General features: G+C 45.1%; 1 long non-coding RNA gene across 2 annotated transcripts; it reads left to right on the forward strand.

Annotated features, from left to right (window-relative positions):
* Positions 1–16,228: 16,228 nt before the first annotated feature.
* Positions 16,229–21,854, forward strand: LOC133255708 (uncharacterized). Of its 2 annotated transcripts, none has more exons than XR_009739024.1 (4): positions 16,229–16,314; positions 20,663–20,779; positions 20,975–21,075; positions 21,563–21,854. It is a non-coding gene; the product is annotated as an uncharacterized LOC133255708 (long non-coding RNA). The 2 variants fall into 2 exon arrangements; XR_009739025.1 differs by having other exon boundaries at positions 16,231–16,314; positions 20,660–20,779.
* Positions 21,855–23,124: the final 1,270 nt, after the last annotated feature.

A 23,124-nucleotide genomic window follows, 5' to 3' on the forward strand; every position in this document is an offset into this window, starting at 1 on the left:
TAGGTGTAACTTCTACTCCCTTTATTGAGCCCCTGACACAAGTGAGGCCCCCAAAAAAGGGCATGGAATTACCAGCTTTTGCAGTAACCAGCCCTCAAGAAAATCCTCAAGGCCTGCAGGTACCCCTCGCAGATTGAACAGGCAGACCTTTGTAACCCACTGAGTTTTCAGAACAGATGGGGTATGACCTCCAAGGCTAGGTCGATCAGACTTTCCTGCTTCTTCTTCTGCTTTTTTTTTTTTTAATATGGACCCTTTTAAAAGTCTTTATTGAATTTGTTACAATATTGCTTCTGGTTTATAATTTGGCTTTTTGGGTGCAAGCATATAGGATCTTAGCTCCTCAGCCAGGGATTGAACCCACACCCCCTGCATTGGAAGGTGAAGTCAACCACTGGACCGCCAGGGACATTGGACCAAGGCAAAAACCACTGTTTTTGCCTTGTCCCCCTGGGATCACTCTTTGTGGAGGAAGCCAGCCCCCACATCATAAAGACCCTGAAGCAACCCTATGGAGTGGCCCCTGGGGCAAGGAACTGAGGCCCCCAGCCAACAGCCAGCATCACCTCACCAGCCACGGGAGACAGCCATCTTGGAAATGAATCCTACAGCTCAGTCAGGTCTTCAGCAGCCCTGCAGACATCCTCACAGCCACCTCAGGAGAGGCCTGGGGCAGAGCCACCTAGTGCAGCCGCTCCTGAATATCACTATCCTGAGTCACCCGCACGCCTAGCTCTGTTGAATACAGTTTCAACACTTATCAGGAAGGCTAACGCTACGTAGCCCACACACGTCAAACACAGCACTTCACGTCAACATCATTGAACTGACTAATTCCCACTCCCCCTCCATTAACCACAGAGTTCCAGGATCGCTGACCCGCAGAAGCTGTAAGAAATCGCACATGTTTAGAGCTGTGTTCGCAATTGTGACGGCCGGCGCAATAGCTAACTGATGCAAATATTAGCTATTTAACCTGATTTAATAGCCCTCTTTAACCTGGTTTCAGAGGAAAAGAAAGTGCACGGAGAGGCGGGAACGAGAGGCAGTGTGTGGTCAGAAACCAGCCCATCACATTAGGATCTTCTCTGTGTGCAAGGCCCAGGGGATGTGTATGATTATTCCATTTGAAGGCTTGGGAGGTGATGGATGAGAAAGAATGGTGGAATACAACTGTGCTTCCTGTCCAGAGGGGAAGGGTTATGACAGGAGGAAGGCCTATTACAGCCCTGAGATGCAGATCCTGGGCCCTGGCACCAAGGAGCGTGTGAGCAAGCATGCTCACATTTCAACATCTGCTGTGTAAAGTCTGATGCTGGTGCCCTGCACCCTTGCCTGGTACTCAGATCCACAAAGTCTCCCAGGAAGGGTTACTTTACTGTGATTTTCAGAAGAGGGGAAAATGGGCTCCTTTGCTCTCCCAACAGCCTTGGCCGCCCTCTGATTTTCACAGGTAATGGGGCAGGCAATTGCCTGTGGTGAATGCGAGGGACCTGTTACCTGTGGGTGGAAATGGGTAATGAGAACTTAAACCCAGAAGCATCCCCTGATCGCATTAGGGAGGCAGCTTGCAAAAATGATTAGGATGGTTTTAATATCCACCGATCGGATGGATACCCATCTCCTGCAGCGACCTCAGACTCATTAACCTAGCAGTCCCGCTCAAGCAATCAATCTCTCATGCTGGTGGAGTGGCCTCAGTCCCAGACCTCTCCGGGGGGGCCTCCCAGAACCCAGAGATTTGAAATAATTAAAATCCTATGTGGCATGCTGCAACCAACTCCCCTTAAGCAAAACTTGGATAACCCTTCAGACCTTATGTGAGCGAATAGCTTTAACCTTCCAGCCCTGAGCTGGAAAGCGGGGCCAGGGCCAACCCACTGGGGTGTATTCTGTTTCCTTTTACCTCCTGGCCATAGAAGTGCTCCTAAGAGGCAGTGTGGTCCACTGGGAGGAGCACCAGAGCCCTGGCGCTGGCTCAATGGCCGGTGACCATCTCATCAAGTCACGTCAGAACCTGTGTGGGGACAAGAGGACCAGCCTGGCCCGGCTTACTTCTGGTCCTCTATCACGGATGGCCTGTAGAATTTTCCCATGTGTTCCTGAGTTAAGTGCCTTGTGTTTCTCCTCCCAAAGCTCACCTGCTCCTACCTGGCCGCTGCTGTTCTTCTGTACTCATATTGGCACTTCTTCCACTTTATGTTTCTTCTGCAAATCCTATCATCTTATCTTTGCAAAACTTCACCCATCCCATTGCCTGACTCCTGGTTGGATTACATCAAGCTCCTCCTCTTAAGTTTCCTACGCCAGCCTCTTCTTTCCCCTTAAACACAGCTTTCAACACATCGTCCTTCTGCTCCTAGACCAGCGGGGCCTCCACAGAGCACGAAGCTCTCCATAAATCCCCCATTATGGCCTTGTCTTCTGGCTCCCCGACACGAGCCCTTTATCACGTGGCTGCTCTCCTTCCTTAGCACCCCCATCACCTGCAGGCTCCGCTCCTCCTCTCAGCTGGCTGCACATCATTCCTCATGCCTTGCCATCGCCCTCCTGCCCAGCTCTGCCTGTCATCCTCGCAGAAGTTGGACCTGCCTGTTTGTCTCCTTCTGGTCCCTAAATCCAGAGCTCCTGCCGCCCCTACATCACTGACCTCCCAGCGTCACACAGACTCTGACTGCCTTGAGGATCACTTGCTCATTTCACTTTAATTTTTCTGTTTGAATGGTTTGTTTCTGCAGTCTGATGGGATCTTTGAGAATCCCGTCAGCCACACCTCTGCAAGGCCTGGAGCGTGTCTTGACCCGTGTAAGTACACAGTTAATGTTCCTATTCTTTTAGTGCTAAGGTGTCTGCCCTTGAGGCGATACCCTGAGGAATATTTTGCTAAATGTGTACCCATAGAATTTAGAGCTCAAAGGGACCCAAAAGACCTGTGTCTAGATAAAGAACTACGTCCAGTCCTTGACCCACCTCGAAGGAAGACTAGACTGTAAGGTGAGAAGCAACATTCACTTTTTTTCTGAACCTCAAACTTCAGATGGGGAAAAAAAAACTTAAAAAGTGTTAGCTGGGGGACATCCTTGATGGTCCAATGGCTAAGACTCCACAATCTGAACGCAGGGGGCCCAGGTTGAATCCCTGGCCGGGGAACTAGCTTCCACCTGCTGCAACTAAAGATAAGGTACTATGTGCCACAATACGCCCCCCCCCCCCAAAAAAACCAGCATTGGCTGGGTAGCAGGAGAACTGGATTAGGGTTTAAGTGATGCCATTTGCTTGCTGTGTGACTTTGGGCAAGTCATTTGACCTCTCTGGGCCTCAGTGAGGAATTGGTACAAAATGTACCCCAACGTGTGCACTTTGCTTTAGAATACACACACACACTATTAGTTTTGCTTGCAGAACTTTGTAGGGCATTGTCTCCAGGCTGAGCAGGGGAGAAAGAACTTCATCTTAGAGGAAAACATAGGCAGAACACTCGATGACATAAATCAAAGCAAGATCCTCTATGACCCACCTCCTAGAATAACGGAAATAAAAACAAAAGTAAACAAGTGGGACCTGATTAAACTTAAAAGCTTTTGCACAGCAAAGGAAACTATAAGCAAGGTGAAAAGACAACCCTCGGAATGGGAGAAAATAATATCAAATGAAACAACTGACAAAGGATTAATTTCCAAAATATACAAGCAGCTCATACAATTCAATACCAGGAAAACAAACAACCCAATCAAAAAGTGGGAAAAAGACCTAAACAAACATTTCTCCAAAGAAGACATACAGATGGCTAACAAACACATGAAAAGATGCTCAACATCACTCATTATTAGAGAGATGCAAATCAAAACCACAGTGAGATATCAGCTCACACTGGTCAGAATGGCCATCATCAAAAAGTCTACCAATAATAAATGGTGGAAAGGGTATGGATAAAAGGGAATGCTCTTAAACTGTTGGTGGGAATACAAATTGATATAGCTACTATGGAAGATGGTATGGAGATTCCTTAAAAAACTAGGAATAAAACCAGCATATGACCTCAAAATCCCACTCCTAGGCATATACCCCGAGGAAACCAAAATTGAAAAAGACACATGTATCCCATTGCAGCACTATTTACAATAGCTAGAACATGGAAGCAACCTAGATGCCCATCGACAGATGAACGGATAAAGAAGTTGTACATATACACAATGGAATATTACTCAGCCATAAAAAGGAACTCAATTGAGTCATTTCTGATGAGATGGATGAACCTAGAACAGATGGAAGTGAGTCAGAAAGAGAAAGATAAATATCGTATTCCAACGTGCATATGTGGAATCTAGAAAAATGGTTCTGAAGAATTTATTTACAGGGCAGCAGTGGAGAAACAGACATAGAGAATAGACCTATGGACATGGGGAGAGGGGAGGAGAGGGTGAGATGTATGCAAAGACTAACACCGAAACTTACATTACCGTATGTAAAATAGATAGCCAATGGGAATTTGCTGTATGGCTCAGGAAACTCAAACGGGGGCTCTGTATCAACCTGGAGGGATGGGATGGGGAGGAAGATGGGAGGGAGGTTCAAAAGGGAGGGGATATATGTATACCTATTGGTGATTCATGTTGAGGTTTGACAGAAAACAACAGAATTCTTGAAAGCAATTATCCTTCAATAAAATAATAAATGGAAAAAAAAAAAAGAACTTCATTCACAAGCCTCCTGAATCTAAGCTGTTGAGAAGTGGCCCCGGTGCCTCAGCAGCTTCGAGTTGCCCACACCACAGCTGCCTGCTGTCCTTTCCTCCTCATGCTGTCCCTGAGCCAGTCAGGTGAGCCCCTTTCAAGCCCAGGCTGGCACCTCAGCAAGCCCTGGCTGCTCCCCTACCTTCCCTGAAACCTGGCAAAGCAGGGCCATGGTGGGTCTGGCTCCCTTCTAGACAGGACTCTCATGGAGAATCACCTCGGGCTGGCAGCTTTAGCATCATCTGGACAGGTGGCAGCCGACTGAAGTTTCCCTGACGCCTGTCAGAGGAGCCTGTCGACCTATCCTGGCCCAGCCCTTCCCCTGGTGTGGCCTCAGAGCCTCCACCTCTGTCACCGTGGGAAGCCAAGCCCCAGGTCAGGACAACAGCCTTGTTCTCTGAGGGCACACAGTTTTCTGGAAGAGTCTTGGAGGTTGTGGGGTTGGTGTGGATGGTACCCAACTTGAAGGTATGAAGAGAGGCACTGCTGCTGCTGCTGCTAAGTCGCTTCAGTCGTGTCCGACTCTGTGTGACCCCATAGACAGCAGCCCACCAGGCTCTCTGTCCCTGGGATTCTCCAGGCAAGAACACTGGAGTGGGTTGCCATTTCCTTCTCCAATGCATGAAAGTGAAAAGTGAAAGTGAAGTCGCTCAGTCGTGTCCGACTCTCAGCGACCCCATGGACTGCAGCCCACCAGGCTCCTCCGTCCATGGGATTTTCCAGGCAAGAGTACTGGAGTGGGGTGCCATTGCCTTCTCCAATGAAGAGAGGCAGAGTAAGAGGAAATTCTGAGAGGAGGCCCAGAAGCAAGTTCCTCCCCCAGGGACAATTCAATCGTGCAAGTGCATGCTAAGTCACCTCAGTCGTGTTCGACTCTTTGCCACCCCATGGACTGTAGCCCTCCAGGCCCCTTTGTCCATGGGATTCTTCAGGCAAGAAATACTGGAGTGGGTTGCTATGCCCTCCTCCAAGGGACCTTCCCGACCCAGGGATTGAACTCACATCTCTCACGTCTCCTGCATTGGCAGGTGGGTTCTTTACCACTAGCGCTACCTGGGAAGCCACAATTCAAGCATATCCTTGGGCAATACTAGGCCGGGGTGCCTACCGGTAGGTACAGAATACCCAATAGACAAGAGATCTCTCTTCTTCAACTCTTTATTTTGACAGAGACAGCCACCCATAATCAACAAGGAGAAGACCCCTGGACACTTTCTAAAACAGCCCCCAACTTCCAGAAACATGGAAGGCCATTAATTATTGATCCTTTGGCAAGGCCTTTGCCTCTGTGGGAAGAAGCAGCCCTGAAATGCTCTCCTACATAGACCTGTAATAACCCCCTGTGTTATCACCCACTGGATGGATGAGGAGGGGCCACGTGCAGGCCAGCATTACAGTCTCAGCTCCCTGTCCTCCCAGCCTCCCCTCCAGGTGCAGAGGCCTCAAAGCCAAATAGTTAAAATACTATCACCGTTGCTGTTGCTCAATCTCTCATATTCAACTCTTTGCAACCCCATGGACTGCAGCATGCCAAGCTTCCCTGTGCTTCACTATCTCCCAGGGTTTGCTCAAACTCATGTCCATTGAGTCAATGATGCCATCCAACCATCTCGTTCTCTGTGGCCCCCTTCTCCTCATACCCTCAATGTTTCCCAGCATCACCATTATTGTCTAATTAAAAGAGCCCCAATCCAGGCAGCCCACCTTCCTAATCGGGGCAGCTCATGAAATTCCCATCACAAGCAAGGCCAGGGCTTGAAGATCAAGAAAAACTCAGCACTGAGAAAATAGATACCACCTCGTCCTTGTTTATGATACAGAGCATTTTATATATAAGAAAAGCCGGCCATAATTTGCTTATAAATAATTGACTTCTCCAAGATTAAAATCTCTGGAGGGACTCAGTTTATTCACAACAAGGCGCTTCTGCCTACAGTGCAAATTAGGCCCTTTCAAACCTGTCTTATCTCCACCCCGAACGTTATGAAGAGTGATTTTTTTTCCCTTCATCCCCTGTAATAACCTTCAACTAACCTTTAAACCAGAGTGAATAATTTAAATCTTATTTTCATATCAATGGAGGAGTCAAGCCAAGCAATTATCTTTTATCTGTATATTCTGTCGTCAGAGCGGCAGGCATAATCAAGTTTTCCCAAGCGAGCCAGATGAGAGAGAGAGAGGAAGACTGAGAAAAGTGAGAGATGGTATCTGAAGACATTAACGCAACTATGAATTATTCAATAATGAGTACAAGATCTGTCATAACATACACACACACACACACACACACACACACACACACACAGCCTTATATCTGCCCATTGTCCCAGGCAAGCCAAGGCTGGCGGTCTGGAGGAGGGATACCAGGAAGGGGGCCCGGGCTAAGCATGACAAATCGGCAGATCATCTGCTCAATTAGGACCGAGAGCAGGTGCACGGGTCACTTTTGCAGCCTAGGATGGCACTGTTGTGGGCCAAACAACAGGCGGAGGGAAAACACCTCATTTGCGTGACAGTGATTTAAAGCAGCTCCAGCTATGATTTTGCTAAAAGGGGTTGGGGGAGCAGAAAAAATTTCAGGGAGGGGGTGTGGGAGAGAAAAGGGAAGATAAAAAATAAAATGGAAGTCGAGAAAAGGTTGAAATTCCCCACGGTGCTCATTAAAATTCTACAGCACGCATCGCTTCCCGGGTCCCCCTGGACGGCCCATGATCATTTTTATTAATTCATAAAATATCACACCAGTGATTGAGGCTGATGATTAGTGGGACCGACAAACAGAGGAGCTAGTGAAATATTGCAGCCGCTCCTATCGGGTCCCTCCGAGTGAAAACACAGACGTCACGTGAAAATTCATCCTCCAGCTGGGCGGTGGGCAGCCAGGCTGGCTGGCTGGCTGAGGAAGCAGGCGGAGGGACCAGGGTGTCTGCCATTGCTCCTGCCGCCCCAACTGTCTCCCTCATTCAGACACCCAGTGGTATCGGCAGACATTTCCCGCCCCCACCTCTTGGATTACGGGAAATGCCTGCCTGAGACGGAAGTGTCCTTTAACCTCCCGTGTGAAATGGATTGTCAAGCATTGGCAAGAAGCGGCTTGGAGGTTTGCCCTAGAAGCGAAGCTCCTGGCTTGGCAGCTGTGAGGGCTTGTGTGGGATCAGCAAGAGAGCCGAGATCTCCCACACTCAGCTCAGGCTCTTTTTGAAACATCCAGGCGCCCCTCCCCCCATCCCAGAAATTCCGTTCAATGGCGATAAAGGAACCCCTTCCCTGTGTATCATGTAGTACCACCCCCACTGAACAAGTGTGGAAGCTCGTGGTTGGCTATGTTCAATAGTAAGAGTGATGTCTCACGGGTAGCAAGGGCAGAGGTCCTGGCTGCAGGGAAAGCAGTCAAATTTTGTGTTCAGTTCTACTGTAATTCTTTTGCCTTCTAGTTTCTGATACTATTTTTACTATTTTACTCTTCCTGTGAGTCCATATTTTAAGACACATCAGGGACTTCCCTGGCAGTCCAGTGGTTAAGACTCTGTGCTTCCTCTTCCTTCCAAGGGGCACATGTTCCATCTCTGGGCAGGAAACTAAAATCCTTAATGCCATGCATCTCGGTCACACACCATATACATACTCTGTGATGCTAGGTAGGAAGAAAGAAAGACTAGGTCGGCTTTTCTCAACACTGGCCTCACTCCAAAGGCTTATTAAATGTGAATCTCAAGGAGGACATGAGACATGGGAATCTGTATTTAACCAGCTTGCTAGGTGACTCTCCCTCACTCCCATCTGAGAATCACAGGCCCAGAGAGATCAGAGCTCAAAGTGCAGCCCTGGGTGCGTTTTAGAATCACCAGAAGACCTTGTGAACAAAAAAAATGGTTCCCTTGGGACTTCCCTGGCAGTCCAGTGGTTAAGACTCCATGCTTCCAATGCATGGAGTACACAGATTTGATCCCAGGTCAGGCAATTTTCATCTCATATGCTGAGCGGTACAGCCAAAAAAAGAAAAAAAAAATCACAAAAAAATGTGATCCCTAGAGATTTAGATTCAGTTGATCTGAGATGAGTCCCAGGCACTGGTGTTTGTTAAAAAATTTCCAGGTGTTTCCAGGAGCAGATGAGATTGAGATACACTGAGAAATGACAATACTAGAATCAGTCAGTTCAGTTCAGTCACTCAGTTGTGTCCGACTCTGCGACCCCATGGACTATAGCATGCCAGGCCTCCCTGTCCATCACTAACTCCCTAAGCTTACACAAACTCATGTCCATTGAGTCGGTGATGCCATCCAACCATCTTATGCTCTGTCGTCCCCTTCTCCTCCTACCTTCAGTCTTTCCCTGCATCAGGGTCTTTTCAAAGTAGTCAGTTCTTTGCATCAGGTGGCCAAAGTATTGGAGTTTCAGCTTCCACATCAGTCCTTCCAATAAATATTCAGGACTGATTTCCTTTAGGCTGGACTGGTTGAATCTTCTTGCAGTCCAAGGGACTCTCAAGAGTCTTCTCCAACACCACAGTTCAAAAGCATCAATTCTTCAGCACTCAGCTTTCTTTATAGTCCAACTCTCACGTCCATACATGACTAGTGGAAAAACCATAGCCTTGACTAGATGGTCCTTGGTTGACCAGACTACTAAAACAGTCTCCCTGATTCTACCCTCCCAGATCATCTGTATCTGTTTCCACACACAACCATTTATACAGTGCCCACTAACCTAGGCAGAAAAAAATAAATAAAAGAAGTAGAATGAATTACTTTAAATATATATTTATGATCCTATTCATTTTATCCCTGGACACAGAGCCCAGGCTAATTTGCATGCACAGATGAAATATTTCAGTTTTTACTTAGAAAATAGCGATGCTATCTATTATGTGAGAAGAAAGATGCACTAAGTTCTTGCATGATACACTCAAAATCCTTTCCCTCTCAATTAGCTTGTATAGACATCAAGCTTGCTGGGTATACATTCTGCATTTAATGTATTTGTATAGCTTCTACTGGGATCATTTTAGGATTCTGAGCTCCCAAATCTAGAAGTATACAAAGGCAGTTTTCATCTTATAGGCTTGATTTCAAAGTAAAGCCTTGTTTCTCCTGAGCGGGTAGCTTAATTTTAGACTTAGTGCCAGCATGAATTGTAAAACTGATTGGGTGGCCTTCTTTGCTTTAGCCACTGGGGAACTCAGGGCCAAATGTATATGCTGCGTATATTAACCTTTATCTCCTCTTTCTGCCTTAGGATGTAAGAACACAAATACAGATAAAGAAAAATTAAGTAATAGGAGCTTATTTTGATACCTGCTGGATTCTCATCTATCATCTCCTAGACCAGAAGGTCACAAACTCAAATGCCTTCGGGGACCAGGCAGGCTGCATAAGTGAGTGGAATGGGCTTGGGGCACCCTAGAGAGAGGTTATGAAAACTGGGGAGCAATGTCCCATTATCCCATTTAAAGGCTCAGAAATTAAAAATAAAATGAGTAACCACTTCATTGGTCAATCAAAGCACATCTGCAGGCCAAATCTGGCCCCCTAATCCATGGGGGAATGCCCAGGGCCCAAGCCTCCAGGACGTTTAGGTAAGGGACACGTACCTCATTTTGGAGAGTTTGTTTACACAAGCAGCCAAATTTTCACTTTGGAATAACCATTTCAGCCTGAATGGAGGAAAAGTATTAGATTCCTGATTGAAGAGAAGTCGGAGCCTGGGAAACGTTTCATCAGTTCAGTTCAGTTCAATTCAGTCGCTCAGTCGTGTCTGACTCTTTGCGACCCCATGAATTGCAGCACGCCAGGCCTCCCTGTCCATCACCAACTCCCGGAGTTCACTCAGACTCACGTCCATCAAGTCAGTGATGCCATCCAGCCATCTCGTCCTCTGTCATCCCCTTCTCCTCCTGCCCCCAATCCCTCCCAGCATCAGGGTCTTTTCCAATGAGTCAACTCTTCGCATCAGGTGGCCAAAGGATTGGAGTTTCAGCTTAAGCATCAGTCCTTCCAATGAACACCCAGGACTGATCTCCTTTAGGATGGACAAATACTGCATAGTAAATGGGAGAGTCACAAAATCTCTTCCAAAACCTTCTTAATTAAGTGAAGAAATAAAATAAAATTGCAAAAAGAAAACCAGAATAATATTCCACAAAATTTTAGAAGAAAACTTTCCTGAAATTAAAACTTATATCTACACTTTTTTTACTTTTTATTTTGCATTGGGGTATAGCTGATAAACAATGTTATGAGAGTTTCAGGTGAACAGCGAAGGGACTTAGCCGTACATATACATGTATCCATTTTCTCCCAAACTCCGCTCCCATCCAGGCTGTCACATGATATTGAGCAGAGTTCCCTGTGCTAAACAGTAGGTCCTTGTTGGTTATCCATTTTGAATATAGCAGTGTGTGCATGACCTTCCCAAACTCCCTAACTCTATCTCTCCCCCCACCACCCCCAGCAACCATAAGTTTATGGTCTGTGAGTCTTTCTGCTTTGTAAGTAAATGCATTTGTATCATTTCTTTTTAGATTCCACATATAAGGGATGCCATACAGTATTTCTCCTTCTCTTTGTAAGTAAATGCATTTGTATCATTTCTTTTTAGATTCCACATAAGGGATGCCATACAGTATTTGTCCTTCTCTCTCTGACTTACTTCGCTCAGTGTGATGCTCTCTGGGTTCATCCATGTTGTTACTATTGGCACTATCTCACTCCTTCTAATGGCTGAGTAATATTTCATGTGTATATGTTCTACATCCTCTGTATCCATTCCTGTGTCAATGAGTATTTAGGTTGATTCCATGTCTTGGCTATTGTAAGCAGTGTTGCAATGAACACTGGGGTGCATGTATCCTTTCAGATCATGTTTTCCTCTGGATATATGCCCAAGAGTGGGATTATAGAATCATATGGTAGCTCTATTTTAAGTTTTTTAAGGACCCTCTACACTGTTCTCCATAGTGGCTGTACCAATTTACATTCCCAAAAACAGTGTAGGAGGGTTGCCTTCTCGAAAAATTACATCTGTACTTTAAAGCAGAAAAAATGCAGAACAAATCATCCCACAATATATCTTGATGAAGTTACTAAAATGATAAAAATAATATCAAAATCTCAAGTTTATTCAGGGTGAAAATACAAATCACATCTAAGAAGCAAAGTCAAATGACTTAAAAATTCTTCACAGAAATATTGTATACCAGAAAACAATGTAAAAATATTTATAGAGTTTGGAAATGGGAAAATAACCTGTCAATTTTATGCCTGAGCAAAATTTCCATTCATGTATTGGGTTGGCAAAAAAGAAAAAAAGATATATCAAAACCAAAAGTTAACATGCAATCTATCCTAAACCTCAACCTAAGAGGAAAAACTTAGAAGTTCTAGAAAAGAACATAGGAGAAAATCTTTGCAACCTGTTGCAAAGTTCTATTAGATAATAGTTCACTAATAGTGAACTATATTAGATAATAGTGAATAGAAATGAAAGGGAGCAATAAAGAATTGGAAAAAATGTGTGCAATATGAAAATAGACAAAGGATTTGTGTCTAGAATACAAAAAGAACACTTATGACTCAATAATAAAAGATAACCTAATTTAAAATGAGCTCATATTTAAGAGATCCTTTACCAAAGAAAATGTCTGAAAACTCATATAAACACATCAAAATAATAAGCACAGAAAAAAGGCTCATCCTCATTAGTTATAGCAAACACAAATTATAGCCACAAGGAGACAGCACTTTATATCCCTAAAATGTCTAAAATGGAAAAGACTGACAATACCAAGTGCTGGCAAGAACACAGACCAAGCAGAACTCTCACCCACTGTTGGTGTAAGTGTCAACACAATCACTTTGTTCCAATAGTGTCAGTTGCTCATAAAGCTAAACATACATCTATTATATGATCCAGTCATTTGAACACTGAGTATTTACCCAAGAGTAGTGAAAACAGTGTCAGACTTTATTTTGGGGGCTCCAAAATCACTGCAGATGGTGACTGCAGCCATGAAATTAAAAGACGCTTACTCCTTGGAAGGAAAGTTATGTCCAACCTAGACAGCATATTCAAAAGCAGAGACATTACTTTGCCAACAAAGGTCCATCTAGTCAAGGCTATGGTTTTTCCAGTGGTCATGTATGGATGTGAGAGTTGGACTGTGAAGAAGGCTGAGCGCCGAAGAATTGATGCTTTTGAACTGTGGTATTGGAGAAGACTCTTGAGAGTCCCTTGGACTGCAAGGAGATCCAACCAGTCCATTCTGAAGGAGATCAACCCTGGGAATTCTTTGGAGGGAATGATGCTAAAGCTGAAACTCCAGTACTTTGGCCACCTCATGCGAAGAGTTGACTCATTGGAAAAGACTCTGATGCTGGGAGGGATTGAGGGCAGGAGGAGAAGGGGATGACAGAGGATGAGATGGCTGGATGGCATCACTGACCTGATGGACGTGAGTCTGAGTGAACTCCGGGAGTTGGTGATGGACAGGGAGGCCTGGCGTGCTGCGATTCATGGGGTCGCAAAGAATCAGACACGACTGAGCAACTGAACTGAACTGAGTGAAAACATATGTCCACATAAAGATTTTATACAAGCATGTTCATAGCAGCTTTATTTGGGGTAGCACCAAACTGAAGACAGTCCAACTATCCATTAACAGGTAAGCAGTTCAACCAATTGAGATATTACCATGCAATGGGACACAATCATTGATTAAAAAAAACAACAACAATAACAACTCCTAATAAACACAGCAATGTGGGTAAATCTCATGGACATTATGCTAAACAGAAGTTGTATGCAGAAAAATACAGACTTACTATTCCTTACATATGAAGTTTTAGAACAGACTAAAATAATAATTGTGGTGATTATTTTAAGGGGTAAGCAGTGAGGGGAGATTGACAGTAAAGGGGTACACGAAAATTTGGGGGAAGATGGAAATGTTTTATTATCTTAGTTGTGGCAATAATGGTAATGTGGGCACAGACTTTTGTCAAAGTCAACAGCTTTTATACTTAAATCAGAATGTATGAATTTTATTGAATGAAACGTATACCTCAATAAAAGTATAATTTTGTAAAAAAAAAATTAGTAAACCTGGAAATACAATTATAATACATGTAGTGGATAGTAAGAACTATTTTTTCTGAAAATAAAAAGATCTCTTGAAGCACAGTGGTTAAAAATCTACCGGCCAGTATAGGGGACACAGGTTCCATCCCTGATCCAGGAAGATTCCACATGCTTTGGCATAACTAAGCCCATATGCCACAACTGTTGAAGCCCACACACCTAGAACCTGTGCTTCACAACAAGAGAAGTCATCTCAGTGAGAAACCTGTGCAGTTCAACAAAGAATAGCTCCCACTCTCAGCAACTAGAGAAAGCCCGCAGGCAGCAATGAAGATCCAGTGCAGTCAACAAATAACTAATTAACTAAAAAAGGAAAGTTCTTTTTAATCCCAGTAGATCATCTGGAAGTGGATGTGAACCAACAAATGAAAACAAGTCAATGAATTACAAATAAAATGTGAAAAGATGCTCAATCTTACTTATTAAAAACACATAAAATAACATTCATCATTTCTCATCCACTAGATTTACCAATATTCACAAGATTTATAAAACAGTGTTTCTTGGGGTACATGGAACCCATGCTCGAATATACCTCATCATTTTTTTATGAAACTGATACATTTTTATAAGGAGAAATTTCAAAAACAAACTCAGTTCATCCCCTCTTTGGTTCCAAATGACTTCATGACTCATCATTGCTCGTGAAAGTACACAGTCCTTAGCCTGGCAGCCAAACCCTCCATGCTCTGGATCCGTTTTACAGCATCAGCAGTATTTTTTGATGCACATTCCCTCACTGAATCTTTCCAACAGCCCTATGAATTTGGGTCCAGCTGGGCCACTTTTGACTCCCAGTACTTGGCCTAGCGTCTGGCACACAGTGGGTGTTCAGTAAATACTCAATATTCATCACTTCTACTACCTATGTCAAGGGTCATCTATCTCACCTTTATGATGTGCCTAACCTCTGTAAAATGTCTCAGGTGAAAGAGCAAGAAGACTGGGATGCAAAGCTGAAGTCATGGTCCCTCCTTGTGACTATGGAAATCAAAGAGTTCAGCTGTAGGATGTCTGGCCTCACAGTCACGCCACTCCACCCTCGCATCTGCAAAGTGTGGCCAGGATGCCAAGGATAGCACCAAGATGACCTGGGACGAGTGGGACAAGACTTCCAAGTTCATCTTGATTTCTTCCTTGAGTTCCTCTCATTGTCTCCCAATTCCCACACTCATCAGGACCTCAGGATGTTATCCTGGCATCACCTGTTCCCCCTTTCCTTATATATCAGGAGCCACCAGAATCTGTCTCCAAAGCCTGGTACCAAATCCAGGATCTAGAAGAAAGGGTGTTAACTAAAAATGATCCTTAACTAGGGGAATGAGTCCCCGCTGGTGGTGGTGGTGGGAGGTGGGATCTCTACGTATAGAGAACTCCCTTCCTCCTATATTCCTGTGGACACAGGCTATATCTGATCACCACAGCTCACAGCACTGAGCACCAGGATTAAGTCAGGGACACTGGCTGACTGAACAGTTGTCCCCACTTCTCACATTTCTCCCTGAGCACTAAGCCCAAAGCGATGGAAGAGAGGGCAAATCCTTCAGAGAGTGGAGGGCCTGTCCTCAGTCAAAGAGCTATGAGTTAACCGGCAGCTCTGGTAATCATACCACTGCATGATGTCTGCAATAGATTGAAGATGCCCCATTGGGAATCGTGTCCCGAGCTAGACTGGCTGCCAGCTTCTCCCAGACTCATCCGAATCTTCTTGGGGAGCTCTTCTGGGAATGCAAAGAAAAGAGGATGAAAGGGAGCATCAAGGAAGTTCCCCCACAAAGGCAAGAGTCAGTCATTTCGGGCACTGGTGGTTTACAGACACTGAAATCTGGAGGCCCAGGAGGAAAACTTTTAATGAAAACATCTCTTTCAAATACCATCCAGGATTTTATTTAAAGAAACGATTCCTTCAGAAGTGTAAGTAGGGGGTTCCCAGGGTCTAGGACGCTTAAGGCCAATCAAAGAGGAGCCTCAGGCTGTAGGTTCAACAGAGAGACTCCAGAGGAAGGCATCCCTCAGAGAAGGAACAAGGCACTTGCATTGGGAGCTGGCACTGATTCAGGTGGAGAAAACAAACAGCACAGCTCCAACCCTCCAGATGATGTCGAAACAGAGAGAAAGACACAGAGGACAAGTGCCTCCTCCTCTCTTGGAGTCTGTCCCCTCTGGCAACCTGCTTTCCCTTCCAAAGACCCCTGCACACACAAGAGGCCCCTGTGGGGGCTCCCACACCACAGCAGACCCTGGTGCCCGCTCTCTCCAGGCACCAGGCTAAGCTGGCCAGTCACTGACCCTTGTTTTGTCATTCTGGGCTCACAATCATCTGTGAGGTAAAGACCATTACTGTCCTCATTGTTATGATCAGAAACCGGGCTCAGAGTGTTAAAGAAGTTTCTGGAGGTCATGTGCCCTGTGAGAGAGAAGACGTGAACCCAGATGTGTTCAGGTATGTTGGGTGCCATGTCGGTGGCTCAGATGGTTAAGAATCTTCCTGCAATGCAGGAGACCCAGGTTCAATCCCTGGATTGGGAAGATGCCCTGGAGAAGGGAATGGTTACCCACTCCAATATTCTTGCCTGGAGAATTCCATGGACAGAGGAGCCTGGCAGGCTATATAGTCCATGGGGTCTCAAAGAGTCGCACATGACTGAGAAACTAATGCACATGTGCACACACACACACAAACACACACACACGCTCTCCCAAGAATCATATCTGAGGGGATCTTGGGTGAAAGCTGGAGATCCCACAAGATTCATTCTGTTCAAGGGTACAAGTCAGGCTAACAACCCAGCTATACTCCAGCAAGGTTTGAGGGGCATAAAACCAACGTACTTGGAAAGCATGAAATGAGGTACTTAATTAAGTTGGCAACAGCAGCACAGAGCAGCATCATTTTTATTCTCCTATCAGCTTATTATGGGATGGGATAAGGTGTTCTTTTCCAACAGAATTTTAGAAAAGTAACTTCCAATCTCAATTCTGCTCCCACTTGCTCTGTGCATGGCTTTGAGGCCCAAGAAGGAGATGAAACATAAGCTGGGTCTAGGAAGATGGCAGCATTTGGGGAGGATGGGATGGAGGGCAAGGTCTGGAGGTGGGCAGTCCCCTCCTCTGAGAGCAAGGGTCTCTATTTCCAGAAGGAGACAAGCTGTGCCTATAACACTGTCTGGAGTGTGATCATTTCTGCCAGGAGATGCCCCCTTACTGGAGATGTTCACTGACTCCTGTTGAAGTAACACCTATTATGCTGATCCCAATGCACAAAGCTTGCCCATCATGTTCACCTCCCATCCTCAAGCCAAGCTGGTGTATAACAAAAAACTGTCACTGTGTATACAGCATTGATTCTATGTATAAAATAGATAGGGCTTCCCTGATGGCTCAAGTGGTAAAGAATCCACCTGTAATGCAGGAGACACAGGAGACTTGGGTTCGGTCCCTGGATTGGGAAGATCCCTTGGAGGAGGAAATGGAAACCCACTCCAGTATTCTTGCCAGGAAAATCCCATGGAAAGAGGAGCCCGGTGGACTATGGTCCATGGGATCTCAAAGAGACATGACTGAATCGACGGAGCACGTATGCATGCATAAAATAGATAACTAATAAGAACCTGCTGTATCGCACAGGGAACTCTATTCAACGCTGTGGTGATCTAAATGGGAAGGAAATCCAGAAAAGAGGAGCTATATGTATACCTATAACTGACTCACTTTGCTGTACAGTAGGATCTAAAACAGCGCTATAAACAACCATACTCCAAGCAAAATTAATTTTAAAAAAAAGAAAATATAAAAAAGTGGATATGTGGATATGTGTAACTGATTCACTTTGATGTACACCTGAAACGAACAAGTACAGCCTTGTAAATTAACCATATTCCAATATAACTTTTTTTTTTAATTTTCCATCTGACTTTATTTTCAAATACACTTTCTTTAAAAAAAAAAAAAAAAACCAATACACTTTCTCTGAAGATGACAAATATCAGTATTAGGAAATCCAATTATACAAAAAATACTACATCTAGTCTGGGGTAGATATATTTATTTTTGGTATAACTTTTTTAAATCTAAAAAAATGCTGTTCCCGTAGGGAGTGGTGGTTGTTTTATTAAATGGATCCAACTCAAAGAAAACCATTCATTTTGACAATACTCACATGGGGTGTTCCAGTAGGAAATAGTGCCTCCCCATCTGACAGACACCCCCAACATAGAGGGAGATGGCAGGGACCAAGCATCCCTGACAATTACAGTATGATATCAGGTCTCGGGAACTGCTTTACACTTTCAAGCAAGAACTAACTTGGATTCTCAGAGCAAACAAACATAAAAAAAAAAAATCATTCCCTCAACTTTGGGAACACACCCAGTTTCCCAGACCTTCCCTAATTTCTTCAAGAATGGTCTCTATGCCAACTTAAATATTGCATTTGGTTGGGAGAGGAGGACCCACAAGCCCAGAGTGGAAGTCAAGTTATTCCACAAATACTGCCTACTTAAATAACGTTTTAAAAAAATATATCATGTTCAGTGGTGAAGAACTAGTAAATTATTGAATTCCCTGAAGCATCCTACAGGCTTTAAAGTAGCTCATGAAACCCCATAAAAGAACGTCATAAATAGTCGAAAAGGAATGCTGGGCTCCATGTCAGAATGCCTCTACGAGCCAACGCTAAACATCTTCATGTAATCTTTCCACTTAAACCAATGATTAAACAGATTAAACAGATGATTAAACAAATAAAGATTAATGGAACAAGTAAAGTAATCAAATCTGTATGGGTGTATAAACGAATGATTCCAGACAATATTAGAACAAATTGTCTAAAACTAATAGCGAATGCTTCAGTTCAGTCCCAACAGCTTTTGTTGGGCTCTCGCTTGGATGTAATCAAAACATTTGTTTAAACTAAGATGGATATGAGTCTCTAAGATGTCAGTTTCTTGAAAGGGAAAAATACAACAAAAGCAATGTCTTCGGTAGGGAGGTCGGTATTGCCAGTAGGGCTGCACGCCTGAAGGGCTTGTGAACCTTGTGTCAGGGATATGTGGAAGCTTCACGTCGCTCTGTTTTGTCAAAGAGGCTCTGCTCACATGATAAATATAAGTGAGTCGAAAGAAGGTGGATCTGAGAGGAAGAGAAGAAACTGTTCAAAATCCTCCAACTCTTTTGTTGTTGTTTAGTCGCTAAGTCATGTCCAACTCTTTGCAACCCCGTGGACTGGAGCACGCCAGGCTTCCCTGTCCTTCACTATCTCCTGGAGTTTGCGCAAACTCAACCATCTCATCCTCTGTCTCCCCCTTCTCCTCCTGCTCTCAGTATTTCCCATCTTCAGGGTCTTTTCCAACCAGTTGGTTCTTCATGTGAGGTGGCCAAAGTATTGGAGTTTCAGCTTCAGCACCAGCCCTTCCAGTGAATAACTCTTTAGAAGCGTCAAGTATTAGTTGCTCAGTCGTGTCTGACTCTGTGACTCCATGGACTGTAGCCCACCAGGCTCCTCTGTCCATGGGATTTCCCAGGCAAGAATACTGGAGTGGGTAGCCATTCCCTTCTCCAGGGGATCTTCCTGACAGGGATTGAACTCAGGTCTCCTGCATTGAAGGCAAATTTTTTACCATCTGAGCTATGAAATCTCTTTTAATTATCAATCACTGATATGCTAATTACAGCATTTGCTTATCTGTTCCTTCTTTCCTGGAGAGTAGGCCAACTATTCCCAATGCACTGTGGGAAAGAATAAAATGGAATTTCCTAGCAAGAATGCTCTATTTAGATTTTTTTTTCATTAATTAAAACTAGTGAGCTTCTTGCCCCTACTTAGAGTAGTTACTTGATTTCAGCCATACTGGCTGATTCAGGGGTTCTAATGTGCCACTCATTTGTAATTCCTAGCATAGGGAATCTAACTCCTTGTTAGTCCAAGTGTGGCCCTTACGTGGGAGCCCCAACCTGTTGCATCGGGATCTACATCTTAACATTTATCTCACGAAGGGTTTGAGAAGCACTGATATGTGTAGTTTGGATCCTGTGAAATTTCCTAGGCAAGTTGACAAATGGATGAAGAACAGGGAGGGCCATTTTCATTCTTGAAGGTAAAACTTGTATAAAATGCTTTGAAAAAGTTGCTTTGGAAAGAGTTCCTCTGAAACAGGAGGGAAGGGGGCAGGGCATAGCCTTTAAAAGAATGACATAGCCGTAGGATATGATGAAAACTGATTAGAACCAACTAGGTTCAAGATGGTAGAATATTCAACTTCCAGTGGACACTGAGCCTCATCACACACTCATTGTAACACAGCAGCAAGCTGAATTACACACCCACCAGTGCCATGGCAGTTCCAAGGCCGACCATCAAAATGTGGCGATGGCCCATTTCCTGGAAATCTCTGCCCTTCCCCAAAACAGTTGGAATAATCCTCCCATTCATTAGCCTATGACCTTATCCAGTCCATTGAAACTAACCATGTGGTGTTTCGAAGCCACTCTCACCTTCTGAGATAGCCCATATTCTGTCTGTGGAGTGCATTTTCCTCTAAACAAATCCACTTCTTACCTTTCTCTTTTTCTCTCAATGAATTCTTTCTGCGATGAGACATCAAGAACCTGAGTTTCATTAAGTCCTGAAACTGGGTGTCTGATCTCAGTTAAAAGACCACGGATTCATGTCCCAATCTGAGCTGCATGGTTTCAATTGGGGCGTGGGTGGGTGACATCTGCTGCAAAGTTTCAGCCAGGACCACAGAGCCTATCACTGTAAGTAGATCTCACGTATGCTGTCCACTCAGCAGGGCCTGTCTACTGCCATGCCTGCTCCCGACATGCATTCAGTGTAACGGACAGCTAGGTGGAATGGCTGGATGGCAAGCAACAGAAATTAGACAAGTCTAAGCAAAAAAAAAAAAAAAGTGAGTTATTTGCTCATTTGTTTTCTATAAAAATACAGAGTGCCCTCCCCCTCAGACCCCACAGACAAGATGCTGCTTCAGGAAAACCTTGGGCTATAGTCTGGCAGCCCTCAGGACTCCCCCTTTCACCATTTTTCTGCTTCTCCCTGAGTCTCTACTTCATGCTCTCTGCAAACCAGCTCTCTCTGCCTACAGTGGCTGCACAGATCACAGCTGCCTGCCAGCAATACCCAGGGACACACAGTATTTCCAGCCACCTAGAGGCTTTGTCTCCGAGGCCAAATTACAAGTGCAAGGTGAGAGAACCTGAAATCTGTTTGGATGGTGACCACCTGATCTAATCAGCTAGGGGGTAAGAGTGCACAGAAGAGCCATGCCTGTGGGGAGCCCACTCCAGCGCATGGCTGGGTGAGGGAGACAGAGACACAGGGACACTTGTGTCCCTGAAGCAGGGAAGCACAGCAGCTTGCCCAAGCTCACACAGTGCTGACGCCAGAGTCTGAACCCAGAGGTAGGCTATGACAGACCTCAGCCTGGATACCCAGCAGGCCCTGTGGGGCTCCTGGGCACAAGACCTCTGTGTCCCCCATTCCTTTGATTAAGGGAAACAGCCTCCTTTCAGCCTCTATGACCTTCTCCGGGTTCCAATGGGCAGATTCAAGCAGTTGTTAATCAGGAAAGGGAGAGGACATAAGACCAGGGAGAAACAATCAAGAGCACCCTTGGGGCAAGGTCGTGGCTTCCCATCAAGGAATATGACCATATCTTTGAGCTATTTTGCAGATACTGAAACCCCCTCCAGAAGGGAGAACTTAATGATTAACAATGATATGCTGACCACAAGCATGTTGACGCCAGACCAGTTGGACCTGAAGTTTGATGATGCTGACTAATACTTACCTCACTGACAACCCATCAGAAGAATGTCCATGAGCTGATCATGCTCTGTTTTAACAGTTACTATAAAAATTGTCACTGTCTTCCCCAAATGGGGACACATGGTTTTGAGAGCATGAGTCCATTGTGGCCCCCTCTGCCTGGCAAAGCAATAAAGCTCTCCTTTTCTGCTTCACCCGCAATTCTGTCTCCGAGATTTGACTAGGCACCAGTATCCAGTGAAGCTGAGTTTTCAGCATCAGCCTCCTCTACTTCCTCATTGACATCCTCCTGGATCCCGGCCCAGCTTGGGTCAGTGTTAGGCAAGCGAACCTTGTCATAAGCCACCTTCCCCTCTCTTCATGCTGGCCTCTCCCTTTCAACACCCAAACTCTGGTCTTCAGTACTCATGGGATGGTCCCTCATGGCTCAGAAAACACCCCAGCACTGGGGTCCCTTAGCATTGACATCCTCAGACCCTGATCTCTGAAGGTGATTTGCTCCCTGATACAGGAAAGCAATCTGTGTGATGTTATGGATGCTAAAGTGATGACACATCAGCCTCTGGAGTACCTCACTGGTGTTTTAAGAGAGGCCTCTTTGGAGATGGCTGCTGCTTCTGCTTAGTCGCTTCAGCAGTGCCCAACTCTGTGTGACCCTATGGACTGCAGCCTGCCAGGCTCCTCTGCCCAGGGAATTCTCGAGACAACACATAGATAGCACCTGCTCTGAAAGGTGGAAGGTGCGGGGCTGTTACAGTTTCTAGGGGAGATACTGGGAATGGAATTGCCTCTTAGGAGTTCCTATCATTCCCAAATCAAGTTATTGAGAGAGAAAGAGAGATCAAGATAGAGAAGGAGAGAGAGAAGCTTGTTAAAATGTGAGAAATGTGGGACTTCCCTGATGGTCCAGTGGTTAAGAATCTGCCTTCCAATGCAGAACCAAGTTTGGTCCCTGGTCAGGGAACTAAGATCCCGCATGCCTCTGAGCAACTAAGCCCCAGAGCCACAACTACTGAGCCCGCGTGCTCTGGGCTGCATGTATCACAACCAGAGAGAGGCCCGCGTGCCACAGCAAAGAGCCCAAATGCTGCAACCAAGACCAGATGCAGCCAAATAAATGAGTGATTTTTTTAAGTGAGAAATGAGTTAAAAACACATAAGTCCAGCATGCCCTTGGTATGCTGGATCAGAATCCCAGGAGGTGGAACTGGGAAACCAGTATTTTTAGTGAGTCTCACTCCCCCACCCCACCCTCGCAGATGATGGTCATGGCCAACCCAGATGAGCACTTGGAAGCACTTGGGAACCACTCAAGTGGCCAAATGGGTTAGAGGAGGTACCTTGTTCTATGGTCAAGCAGCAAGTTGATGGTGGGCTTAAGAATGCTGGGTCTGTTGCCTTACATTCTAGTAAGTAGCTCCTAAAGCAGGGTCAGGTGCAAAGAAAAACCAAGGGAAAAAAAACCCA

Source organism: Bos javanicus, chromosome 10 (genome assembly GCF_032452875.1).
Source record: "Bos javanicus breed banteng chromosome 10, ARS-OSU_banteng_1.0, whole genome shotgun sequence".
Classification (NCBI taxonomy): Eukaryota; Metazoa; Chordata; class Mammalia; order Artiodactyla; family Bovidae; genus Bos; species Bos javanicus.